Source organism: Salminus brasiliensis, chromosome 7, assembly GCF_030463535.1.
Source record: "Salminus brasiliensis chromosome 7, fSalBra1.hap2, whole genome shotgun sequence".
Lineage (NCBI taxonomy): Eukaryota > Metazoa > Chordata > Actinopteri > Characiformes > Bryconidae > Salminus > Salminus brasiliensis.
In genome coordinates this window covers 7,239,384-7,253,294 of record NC_132884.1, presented here as the reverse complement: position 1 = coordinate 7,253,294, position 13,911 = coordinate 7,239,384, and the positions used below count along the sequence as shown (strand labels likewise).

The following is a 13,911-nucleotide window of genomic DNA, read 5'->3' as shown; positions in this document are numbered from 1 at the left end:
TATTCTCTTAGTTTAGCCTCAGTCTAGTCTAGCCTCAGTCTAGTTTTGTTTTCCAGTTTTCTTATGTATGTCTACCTAGATTTGCTCTGTTCCTGGTTTATTCATGATTTTGTTTCAATAATGTTTACACACACTTACGTTTAGCCCTTGCATTCGCAACCCGCTTTGCCAATGTATTATTACAGACAGAGGAAAAATTGCTTAGCTAATTGTGCCACATATTTTCACACATTCAAATCTGTGTACATTAAAATATGAGTACATTAAAGTGTGTATGTTCAAATAATAGGTGTGTGCCCTATGTTAAAATAACATATTCTGTTAAAATCATTATTCAAATATAATATATACGTATAAAAATATATATATATATGTTTTGTTTAATGTCTGATTTCTGTGTGTACTTTTTACCGACCGGGCTGTCTGTACCGCCTAACTACGGATTCTGATTGTGGTCTTAGACCCAAACTCACTACATACAGAAGAAGGGGGTTCACTTCGAAGGTCAGCTTGCTTACTTATTTCCATTACAAGAAAATGTGGTTGTATGTACATGTTCTTGGATATACAAACTGACAGGTACAAGGTGTATTGTGGTGTATTCCAGTTTTGGTAGTATTAGTATGCCTGTCCTGTTTGCTAGCTAACATTTTCGCAGGAAGCTCAGAAACTTGTTTGTCCGTTCAATTCTACTGTAACTTTTCCATTAAATATGTAATATATAAATATTATTTGTTTTCATTTTTTTTATTCATATAATGTTTAATTATAATGTTAAATTACAAATGGCAGATTTTGGCAGATATTGTGTATATATATTTATTTATTTATTTATTTATTTATTTTGAGTGCAGCTTGACCTAATCTTGGAAACAAATATGTGAAAATAGCGCCACCAGTGGGAGTGGCAAGACTGGGTAGTGGAGGCGATGTTAGGCGACAGCTAGGTTTCAATAAAACGTTTAAAAGTTATAATTTTTTTATAGATATATTTTAGGCCAATCCTTTACATCCCGCTTGCACATATGCAATGTTTACAAACTCTACATAAAGCTTTATTTTTATTGTATATTATGAACATCACTGTTATGCAAAAACCTTGTATCTCCAAAATGTCAACTTTACAGGACAAGGTAAAAAAAATAATGAAAGTAAAAAATAAAATAAAATAATAAAAAGTAATTTTGGAGCATTTCTATTGGTCCATTTATATTTATACACAATGCAAGAACTCCTGTCAGAATCGCGGCAAGAATGAAGACACACGGTTTCTGCGTAAGAACGACTGTACGGTAATCTACCCAATCTACTGTATTCTACTGTATTCTACTGTATTCTACTGTATTCTACCGCGCTAATGCAGGTTAAAGGGCTTAAGGTGGATATATGGGATTTCAGAGCCGGAAACGTCTCTCTGTGGAGTGCTCGGGGTCGTGCAGCAGGGGGTTCTCATTCAGAACACAGCTGGAGCGCCGCTGCTCCTGTGTGCAGATGTGGCGCGCGGACCCTTTAAATGAACAGCAGGCTGCGCATTCCAGTAGAAACGCGGCGTTTTAAACGCTCCACTGACGTCATGAAACTTTTTAAGCAGCTCGAGTAAAGCGGAGTACAGCAGTCCGGCTCACGGCAGCGCGGAGCAGATGCGCCCCGACCAGCGCGGCTTTACTGAGGACTACGACCAAAAAAAAGCCTCCTTTCCGGTGAGTTACTCTCTTACTTTGCTTCTGTCCGGCGGTTGGAGGCTTTGGGGTGAGCGCTGGAGTTTCCTGCTCTGGGCTTGTTTTGGTCGCTCCGGTTAAAGTTGCGCTGGACGGTGTTTGGAAGTTACCGAGCGCGGTGAAGTGGAAGTGCTTCAGCGGCACGATAAGTTGTGATGAACCGCTGTGTAATGGCTGGTCTACTGTGCCTCTGCACTGGAGGCATGGAGAGGTCCAGAATTATCAGTCAGACAGCGAGCCAACCTGAGGTCCATTAGAGAGAGGGGGAGAGGCTGGCTGGCTGGCTCTGAGGAATTTACAGTGGGATTATACCCATCATACCCAATCAGATATATGACCATATACAATAAATGACTGGGCAAATATTTATTATATCACAACATATGTACATATATATTGTATACATATCTGTAGGTGTCATATCTTGAACACCTATAATATATAATGTATGTAATATATAATATATATAATGTATATAATATATAGATCATATCTGTGGTAGATACATTAAACACATATATGTGCATATAGTGCATATTAGTAATGCATGTAGTATTCATATCTTTAATATCTGAATAAAAAAGCATTTTTCACTTTTTGACTTAATATGAGTCCGGCAGGTGTCCTTTACATTGTGTCCAAATTTTAATGACAAATGGACCAATAGAAATGCTCTAAAATGACTTAATAAGAAGGTTTTTTATTCTTCTGTACATCCAAATGTTTGTGGACAGCCTTTTTATATGAATGCATTCAGCTACTTTAAGCTGCACCCGATGCTGACACTGATGTGCAAATGCACACACACACAGCTTGTCTAGTATAGAACTACTGCCAAAAGAGCAGGACTCTCCAGAGCAGATAAACATGAAGCTATTGGCACCATGACTGCCATGGGTGAACTAAAGGGTATAAAGCCCAAAAGCATTGAGCTGTGTAGCAGTGGAACTGTGCTCTCAGGAAGGATGGTTGGGGCTCCATCTAATACTTTTGGGATGAGTTGGGGAGTTGGGCGTCCCAAATCTAGTGGAAAGCCTTCTTCCCTGGACAGCAGAGACTGTTACTCCAACAAAGGCTGGATAAACTCTTTTTTTAATGCCCTTGATATCGGAAGAAAAATGAATGAGCAGGTGTCTCAATACTTTTGTCAATATAGTGTATGTTGAATAGAAGAGAAGTTCATATATTTTAATATTGCTCAAATTTTTACAATCCATATATCTTATGTATCAGATTTTCATATAGTCAGTATGGGTCATCGCTAACTGCTTCTAGAATCGTCCTCTTGTTCAAATACTGCCTATAAAAGTGGTATAAAATAATTATTCTTATTTCCTATAGCTTCACCAGTTGTAAACAGAGAAACAGTGAAAACCTGCACCATATAATGGTTAATAATAGTTAATGATTCATTGGGAGTAAAATATGTTACATAAACATAACTGCGTTCTTCAGATTTGCTTGTTTCAGCCATAGCTGAGTGATGTACCACATGTCTATCCATTTGCAACCACTTCACACATTCATACCCTTTTTTTATTCAGTCTAGTAAACACTACAAATAAAGTGGGTGGTCTGCACAACCTTTATGATCCCCGCCTTTTTTCAGAGGTCCATTTTAGCCATTCAGGTCCCCCCTTAACAAGCTGTGCTTCCTTCAGCAATTTTCCTTTGTATTGTAAACCTAAAGCTCTGACCCAGATTGGAGCCTCCAGCCCCAGCTGTCCAGACCTGGGTGCTGTTTGTGCTTCCATTGCTGACGACATGTCTCTCGTAGCGAGGGTGTCCTTGAACATTGCAATCACAGAGTGGCACAATTAGATTCCGGTCATTCTCCGACTGGCTTAATGGCCCTCCGCTGGAGTTGTCAGTCTCGTCCTGTTCTTCCCTCAAAGGCACTGTGACTTCTTCCTGCTTTGAGCAACTAGTGTAAAAACACAGATCCAGCACATACATATAAGCACAAGCACTGTAGCTAATCATATACTTCCTCTTGTTGGGTTGGGTGTACATGCTGGGTGTACATGCATAATTACCAGGCCATGATTTGCATGCACCCAAGGGCTCCGTACACACAGAAACATTTGCATATGATGCTTTACGATGCCAGAGTGGACGTGTTGATTAGAGCAATCTGCGGGTGTCCGTCCTGACACTGACAAGGCACTCATGAGATTACAGTCACTTTGTGGAGTAGTCTCAAAGCCCAGAAGGGCTGTTTGTAATTAAACCTTTGACACATACTGTATATTTATTACATCTGCTGTTCAGTAAAAATGTCATGCCGCCACGTTTTCTTTCCAGATGTTGATACTCAACATTGTGGAATTGGCTGACACTGATACTAATACTGCTTTAAAATTGACTGTTTTTTTTTCAATGAAGCGCTTAATTAATATTCAGATCATACATGTTGTTTTATGGGGGGGTCAGATTTCAGAAGTTCCAGTTTACTCCACCTAGTGTCATATAGGCAAAAGATGCACAGATCGTTTGGCCGGTTACCAGAACCTGTTGAAATTCAGCTTGATTGGCCATGACTGGTGACACACCGGTCAATTCTGTGCTGGTCACATTTACATTCTTTTGAGGCTGGATGGTTTACTTTATGTGACAGCAGCACAGACACAGCCACTAACACATACACACTTACACAAAAAAGTTCTTCACAGCGAGGGAAGACGCCAACAAGCTTGCAGTTAGTGGTTGTGGTTTGCATCAGAGAAAAGCCGTGGGTGCCCAGCTCCACTGCACCAGCTAACAGATGCCTATACCGACCAACATTTCTTTAAGAGTAATGAGGGGATCTGGAGAGAGCACAGCCAAATTGCGCTTTCTCTGACTCTGGCTGCTGATGGCTCGGATCACGTCTTTCAGCAGTTCACACATAGCAACCGAGTCAGCGCCACGTAGACGCAAACTTGCCTTTGACCACTCAAAAATTGGGGCTAAAATTGTGTAGTATGAACCTGGCTTTAAAAGACTCTGCTATCTTTCTTCAGCAATGAAAAGACCAAAGCCTTTATTAGGAAAATAATGAAATTCATAGCACTGGATGACCAGACAGTTTCTGATGTCGAGGAGAGGAGGTTTAGAAACTTGATACATTACTTGAGCCCAAGATGCTCAATACAATGTACCAGAATTGTCACGGCACACATGCAGCCTACTACCTGCCAGTCCCAAACCAGTAAAAATACTGTACTTCATTTTTTCATGGTTTGTAAAAAGAAAACACACCCTAGTGCTCTTTATTCTGAGATTTGAGAATTTTACATTGCAACATATCTGTCAATGAACATAAGAATTGGTCAAAACCGGAATCAGTTGGTCAGACTTCAGTAGGTCAAAAATCGCAAATTAGAACTGGCCAAGAGAATGGCATTTGGTACATTTCTAGCACCAGGCAGATATTAGCTATATGATTTATTCATTCAACAATGGTATCGGATCTATGTTGGGTGTGTGCGGATACACAAAGTTTATGTAACAATATCAGACCAGAAAAAGTAGGATCGGTGCATCCCTAGTCCCTATCCAAATTCATTGGCACAGCTTGCACTGTGTTAAGCAGTAAACCTTCGCTTAGATCTTATTTCTGTGTAGCGCTGATCAAAAAACAATGCAATAGGTCACAACTGGCTACACAACTGAAACTCTACACAACTCGGAAATCTCTTATGTACTAGAATAATAAATAAATAAAACATGGGTTAGGAGGAGGTGGCAGCATCCTCGCTGATGTAAAATAAGAAGGTGGGTCTTTGGGCTTTTCGGAGCGCTATTTCCACTTGTTGCGGTCAGACGCCAGTCAGCTTGAGCTCAGCTTAGCATGGCATGCTGCTAACTTTCTTGAATGTGGTTGTGTACTGCATTCATCCTATAGAAGTCTGTACACTTCAATAGTCTAGCGAGATGGTTCGAGAAGATTACTTAGCGACCGTATACAAAGGATCCTACACCTCAGAACAGCCTTATATGACGTATGATGTAGAGGCTGAGAAATGCAGCCTACCTCAGCTGCAGCCTAGGCTTTGGAACCCAGCTACAGTTATGCAGTTACTAATAGAAGAGGAAAAAAGTGGTTCCTGCTTCAGTGTGGGTAAACCATACTGAGATTGTGCACAGCCACTGTGTTCGAGTAGGTAAGCTCCTCTGTGGCCAGTCATGTTCTATGATTAAATCTATTTCTCATTGTTATTGTGTTTGGAGGATAAGAGCAGGAGACAGAAATAGAGACGTGCTTTGTAAGAAAACCTCAGATGGAAAAAAAAGTTATAGTCTTTAGACATAATTAGCGCAGTGCAAAAACAGATGTGGTTTTCATAAGTACTCGCATCGGGGTCTTCTGTATGATGTAGAAGTGCTCCTTTCATTTCTGCTCCAACACCAAAGTGAAGTAATTAACTTTAACTGGCTACGGTTGGTTCACACATTGGGCCTTGAATACTATTAATATTCAAACTGCGAATTTTGAGTAAGTGAGTTTATTCAAGGTTACTGCATTCCACTCAGACTTTAGGAACTATTTCTGTTCCTTGCATTTCTAAATAAGTTTCACTTCAACCAGGCTTGGTAATGAGTAACCTTGACTGGTTGTTTCCAACCTCTCTCTCTGAATGCTAACATTCAGCAGAAGCTGAAGGCTCTGACTTGCTGCTGGTCTGGATGTTCTTTTTTTCCATTTCGGCTTCTTGTTTTGCACTTTACATGCAAATGAATGTGGAACCCTTTTTCAGCCAAGCTCTCTGACAAATCCAGTCTAACAGTTCTCCCCGTGAGGCTGAATGTCTCCAGGAAATGTCTCCAGAAAAGCAGAATGCTTTGCAGACTTTTGATGGTGTTTAAGAAAAATATGAGTGCCATTTGTGATGATCCAGAGCTGATCATCCAACATGTGGCTGAATGCAATCAGTTTCTCACAGCAGTGTTCTAACATCTAGTGTGAAGCCTGCCTAGAAGCTTTTAGACTGTTACTGCAGCGAAGGTGGGCAAACTTCTCCGGAATGCCCTTAACTTCAGAAGAAAGGTTGGATGAGCTAGTGTCTACAGACTTTTGGACATGTAGTCATAGATGTCTGAGTAATGGAGCAAATGATGTTTTTTAGCCTCCCCTAAAACAAAACTGCCACCTGAGAGAGATATGAAAGAGAGTGAAAATGCCTTAATCTTTGTTGCGACAGTTAAGCTGGAACAAGATACACCATACCACAGATCTGCAGTTCTTTTTCCATCAGGCTGATGAGTAACAATTTACCTACTCGAACCCGCTCTGTTTTTGGCAGCTACACTTATTTTTTATGTTCAAATTTTGACTTTTTATCTAAAACAGTGATTTTCTCACAATTCAGGCGTTTATTATGTCACAATTAGGGCTCATTTCCCCAACAATCTGACTGATTATGAGGATTATGTTAGATAATGTCACAGTACCAGCTTATTTGCTCATTATTTTGACTAATTATGTCACAATAACTTACTTTCAATAGCTTACTTTCTCAATATTTGACTCATTGTCACAATAATGGAGGATTTATTTTTGACTGATAACATCACAACAAGGGTTTCTTTTGTCACAATAACAGTTTAATGTCTCAGGATTTTGACTGAAAATGTCACAATAATGGCATATTTTCTCAATATTCTCATTGTACTCAATATACTCATTGACTCATTAATGGTAGATTTTAACAGTTTGACAGGAATCTCAATTATTATGTCACAATAGTGGCTTATTGTCACTGGATTCTGACTGATTATGTCAGAATAATGGCTTATTTTCTCATGATTTCAATTGATTATGTCACAATAATGGCTTATTTTCTCATGATTTCAACTGATTATGTCACAATACTGGTTTATTGTCACAGGATTCTGACTGATAATGTCACCAAAAGAAGGGTAATGTTTCAGGATTTTGATGGATTGTATCACAATAATGGCTTATTTGCATGACGATTAGGCTGATTATAAAACAATAATGGCTTATTTTCTCATGATTTTGATGGATTATGTCACAATAATGGCTTATTTTTTTCAGGATTATTACTGATAATGTCAGAAAATTGGCCATCGAGTTCCTTTTTATTAATATTTAATGTTTTTTTAGTAAATACAGTTGTTCTATATACAACAAAGACAGAGAACCATTTCAATGCTTCAAGAACCATTTCAATGGTTCTTTGCCTGGTTAAATGTCTTTGGAATTGCTGGAAAACCTTTTAAAAGTTCTACATAGCATCAAAAATGGTTCAGTTATTGATTTAAAGAACCTATTTTAAGTACTGTACAAAGTAATCCAAACAGACATTTCAGCCAACTTTGTTCAGAATGCAAACACACACACATACACACACACACACACACACACACACACACACACATACTGACTGATTTTCATAGTCTGTATTTGTATCCTTAGCATGCACTCAGCAAACTCTCAAAGTCAAAAGGCACTCTGAGTTTGCAGAACTGAGGAACGAGGAACAGCCAATGACACTCAGAAATGGCTGAACTTTGCTGTTTGTGTGCTTTGAATAGATATAAAGAATAACAACCATCTGTATGAGTCATCCCCCGAATGAAGGAACTGTCCCTTTGGTTCTGTCGTATCTGAAATCAATTGCTCTCTTTGTACAGTAATAGTCTGACGTTTTTCCTTAAAAAACACATTTTCTTGTTTTGTAGTTCTTAAAGTATTTTCTTTTCATAGTAGAACTTCTGAAATAGGCTTTGCCGTCTGGATTAAATACCAGCAAATATGTGATATTTGTCAAAGTGTTACTAAGTACTGACTATGCAGGGTGCCCAAACTTTTGCTTTGGGCATGTTTTATCTTTTGTTGTTATTTGAAACTGCGAAAGATAGAAATAAGCTATATACCTTGTATTGCTGCAGTATGGAGAGGAAATTTGCTGTTTCTTTAAGCTGTTTAAAATTCTGGGGTTTGCTGTAGTATGGTGGGCCTGTGCCCATGTGCTGCATAACTGTGCAAACAAATCTCATTATCTTTGACATGCCAGTTTTCAGCCTGATTTTGAAGCTTTATTGATCAGAGAGTAAACAAGAATTACTACATCTTTTTCCTGCCATGCGTCATGTTCATATTGATCTTACAAGGCAAAGCTAGGACTTTATTTTCTGATGACTGGAATTATTAAGACATGGAACATCTGTGTGTTTGGTGCGTGATATTGACAAAAATATAAAGGTACCCTTTTCAGCAAGTCTAGGCTTTGGTATGGTCTTTTCTGTGGTTTAGATGGAACATTTTACAAGTCCTGCCATTATGTCATAATGACAATAATAGTGTCACATAGGGGTGGGCAAATGACAATTTTATTACGTATTGTGATCAGTGTTGTTATAGTGGTACACAATATGCTTAAAGTATATTGTGGATCGTCAGCACTTAAAGAAGACTGGTTACCTGCACATTTCATTACAAAGAGTGTAATCACTCTTATTTAATTGAATGTAGTGCAGTATATTTTGTGTAAAAATCACAGTACTCAGTATGGGAGAGTATTTGGATACGAGTTGTAAAAAAGCTTTTTCATGCTGTTGGTGCATTTTGTCTACATCACGAAAAGATGTGATTAATAACGCATTTTAACGCAGTCTTTAAATATCATGATTAGGGATGCAGAACTACCACTTTTTTGTTTCCGATACTGATATATACTGATACCAGACCAGATTTGCAGAGTACCCATACCAAGTCTGATATAAATATTTGACAGATGGCTATAAATTCTAATATAAGATATAATACGCTTGTAAGGGACGCATCATCTTGCTAAGTTTGCTAAGCTTTTTAAAATTCACATTTCAGAGCAGTAAAAAAATGGCAATTTAGAAACAAAAAGAAACTCAACTAATGAAAACAAATATTGCTGTACATGTAAAAGTTCCATTAAATGTCTGTTTAATGGTAATTACTATTAAAGACTGGCTCTAACTGGCTGGTTAAATGTTTGGTTTCATAATAAAGTATGCAGACAAAATTGTTATATGTAAAAAAATGTAGGGCTTCATGGTATCGGTGCTCTCTATTGCTGATACCGATACTGTATGTATATGCCAGTATCGATGCGGTATATAGTATCGGTACAACACTAATTATGATATAACATTTGTACCATGTCGCTCAGCTCCAACTCATAGTAGTGTTTAAATGGGACACCATTGGTTGTTCTCTCAAACTTTTCAGATGTAAAAATAAATATGTTGACATACTGTGTATCGTTTGTCCAGGATTTAGTGTAGCACTGGATATAGAATTAAATACAAATGGACAAATATGTTGGTACCCTTACCAGCGAGCTGTCACTGTGCTGAAAACCCGGCAGGCTAGCATCTTTGTGTGCATGGAAATACTTTCAAAACAGAGGGGAAAATACTCAATATATAAATTCTGGGGTACCTCTCTGGATGTGGCCACAAGAGGGAAATCACCCCTGATTGAAGAGAAGGATAGTGTCAATGGTAGCCATGGTAAACTTTCAAAGAGATCAAGTTGAACTCCAAAGTCAAGGTACATCAGTGTCTAATCGCACCATCTGTCACTGTTTCTACAACAGGACCCAGGAGGACTCCACTGTTAGAGAAACAAGTGAAACAAAAAAGCCAGAATGGAATTTGCTAAAATGCACATTGACAAGCCACTGTGCTTCTGGGAGAATGGCCATTGGACAGATGAGACAAAACTGTCTCAGAGCTCTTTGTCAAATCATATCAGCTCTATGTTCACAGATAAAAGATGAAGGTTTCATACAATCCTTTCATTCGTGGAGGAGGATTTGTAATGGTTTAGGTTAGCTTTGCTGCATCTGGCATGGTGTGCCTTGAATCTATGCAACATTTTCGTAAAATATTAGGTCTTTTCTGTGGTTTAGATGGGACATTTTACAAAGTCCTGCCATTATGTAATTACTAATGTCATAATGATAATAATAGTGTCACATAGGGGTGGGCAAATGACAATTTTATTTATGTATTGTGATCAGTGTTGTTATAGTGGTACACAATATGCTTAAAGTATATTGTGGATATTGTCAGCACTTAAAGAAGACTGGTTACCTGCACATTTCAAAGAGTGAAAATCAAAGAGTGTAATCACTCCTATTTAACTGAATGTAGTGCAGCATATTTTGTGTAAAAATCACGGTACTCAGTATTAGGTATATTAATATAAGGGTCCCTTAATCACATAAAAAAAGTTTTTAATAAACATTTTAGTCATTTTTGGATCAAAATACCACATGATAAATATCCTGAAAATTGTATAAAGTCATACAGATGTCTTTAAGTATCATGATGAAGTTGTTGTCAGCACTACTTTTCCTGTGCAAGGCCCTGGTGTGAAAAATTGACCTAAATCAATGATATAAACATAAGAAAACACCATATCTCTAGAACTTCAGTAACAATGTAACGATTTCACTTAAGTAGGGATGTAACAATACACTCGTCCAGTGTCCACGATATCCACGATACTAAGATTTAGTATTCTCTCAATATTTTGAACAAGATCTTATTAAGTGAAGAAAAATGTTGAGATACAAAAGATTTGTTGCCGAACTTGATATCCTTGTTATGGCACAATGGTGTATGGATGTTCCTTTCAGGTTTCACTGAATTCCATTCAGGAATTGCCTATCTAATAGGTTATAAAGGGACCAAGTCTACAACCAATTTGTGAGTGTTTTGCAGCCAAGACAGTAGTCTTGAGAGGGGGAGGTTCTGTTGATGTCACTGTGGGGACTCTCTGCGAATTACAAATGATGGCGACTGAAACGGAGCGGATGATTTTGGAGTTGGAACAAAATAGCTGTTGTGTACTTTTACTTCAATTTCTGTAACTCTCCTCTCTGAGGAGAGGACAGACTGTATGGCAGCTGGATTTGATGATTTGGTTCGTCACCTGCAGCCATTTATCTAACAGCGCACCCACAGTTCATGATCCATGTTCTTCCATATGAAATTAACCGATGCTACCAGGCAGAACAATCACAGTTGTTGCGGATTGCGTTGTCTTTATCCGTATCTCTGCCAGAAGACTCCGGAGACATGAATTTAGTTTTGACAAATAATAAATAATGAGACAGGAACAATGTTAGCAAGTTAAAATCATTGTCGATGGATAAAGTTTTTGACGTAGGCCCCATCATCAGCCCAGGTCTTGCAACATCTGGACTCTAGCAGATCCAGCGAACTCACAGGCAGGGGGCCGAGCCCACCTCAGCGCAGCTGTTGCGATCAAACTGGTGGCGGTGGGAAGGAAGGAGGGAGAGGTGTGACGTCACTTCTGAAAGCAGAAAAAAAAGGTGTGTAAGTAGAGGTCTTTTAACACAGGTGGAGGCTGGTGATTGGCTGAAGAAAGGTGACGCTGCATTAGAGTCTCCTGGTGGAAATTTCGCTAGAGTTTTCATCGCATAGGGAACAGTGTAGGGTACATTCATCACAAAAGCATAAATTGGCCTTTAGTGTTTGTAGAGTTGCTAAAATAATGCTTGAATTCTTAACGGCTGTATGAGTACTTCTTATAGATTCTTTCAGGAGAGATCCATGTTAATAGTGGACCTGGCTAAAAGAATTGGATTGAAATACTCCCAGTCCAACTCTTGCTTTGGAGAGACCACAGAGAAGTAAACCATACATTGGGTGTTGCATTCAAAATAAATTGGCAATGTTTATCTACCTTTTTCTGATAAGCAGTTAGAGGTGGTAATGGAATCATCATACTGAGAAAATGAATATGAGGTAAAATATTCATTGTAATCATTAAAATTCTTGTCTGGAGGGATGCTGACAAATTGGCCCATCTAACCAAGTCATGCTCTACTTTCTTGTACATTTTCTTATAATTATGTTTAACCATAGAATTTAAAGTAGTCTGTTCATACCCAAATGGTTGTAGCTGTGGGGTAACAGGATGTCTCTCAAAGTATCTATGAATATCTTTGGGATAATACAGTACAGACATTTCCTAAACATGTAGAGTCCGTCCTTTCCAGTGCATTTTATAGAGAGCTTGTAAGTGACTCACATCCGTAGTTGCGGCGATATGAAGAAGGTCGCTCGCTACGTCTAACTGGTGGATTTGTGTGTTCGCCGTCTGCTTCTCATCTGTAATTACTGGATTTGTGCATCTGTCTATGCTTGGTGTGAAACTGACGAATGGACACTCAAAAACTCATCTTCACCCCCTCCCCCTCGCTTTCAGCTGTCCTCCATTGCTGATATTTAATGAAAAAAAACTGTAACTCTAATCTGCCGATTTGGGACACTTCTGGGACTCAAAACAGTGCTTGATTGTGTCTGCCTGCTTGTGTGCCTGTGTGTATGAAAGATCCTCCGCTCATCCCCGCATCCTCCCTCCACTGCTCTAGAGTAAACAGAGCAGGCTGCTGAAGGCGATGTGTAGGGATTGTAGCTGTTTTTCTGAGCTGGATGATGCCCTGATAGTTGATGGCTGCTTAGATAGGGTAAGTCTACTGTTTGCTAGTATATGTATGTATGTTACTCTGATCCTGAGTTATGAAGCCTAGAATACCAGCGGTGCGACAATCAAATTCAGTCCCATGGATCGGCCTATTTATCTGATACCTGATCCAGTTCATTTTGTTAGCATCGAGATCGATTTCTGATCCTAGTATCGGATCAGTGCCATCCCTAAGATATTTCACTACTTTTGTGTACATCACACTCTGGTAAAATCAGACCTCTGATATAAAACATATTATCTATAAAAGATATTATCTAATATACAAGTGCCTTTAAAGGCAAATTTAAGAAGAATCGAGAAAATACTCTTAGACTCCAGAGGGTTCACCTAAATTCTCAAATACTGGCTACAGATTAGAGATGAGCTTAACAATATCTGTCATATACAGAATGATATAATCCTCATAAAGGGACAAGATGTGAAGACGCTTACATTTGAATAAGAGATGTAATTTGGTTCTGTCTCAGATGCTGAGCTAAAGCCTTAAGAGATAACGCCGTGAAGAACGCTGGAGGTAAAGGTGACCCCTGGCAGAGAAAGGGACTGAATGCGAGCCGCTTGTAGTCCCGCTATTAAGTTGTTCAAGTAAAACAGTTGTTCGTATCAAAGCTCAGACAGAGCACTTTATCTAATGCTTGTTTTTATAGAAGAGCCTCTGTAATAGGAAGTCGTCTGCGTGTGAGG

At 38.8% G+C, this 13,911-nt stretch overlaps 1 protein-coding gene across 4 annotated transcripts in view; it reads left to right on the top strand.

The window, feature by feature from the left end:
- The first annotated feature begins 1,337 nt into the window (after positions 1–1,337).
- Positions 1,338–13,911, top strand: part of gulp1b (GULP PTB domain containing engulfment adaptor 1b) — a 63,646-nt gene continuing 51,072 nt past the window's right edge. For 2 of the 4 annotated variants that reach the window (XM_072683627.1, XM_072683626.1), the window contains exon 1: positions 1,338–1,700. The gene's annotated coding sequence lies outside the window, so the exon portion shown is untranslated. The remainder of the gene's footprint in view (positions 1,701–13,911) is intronic. The other 2 variants (XM_072683629.1, XM_072683628.1) reach the window with 1 other exon arrangement.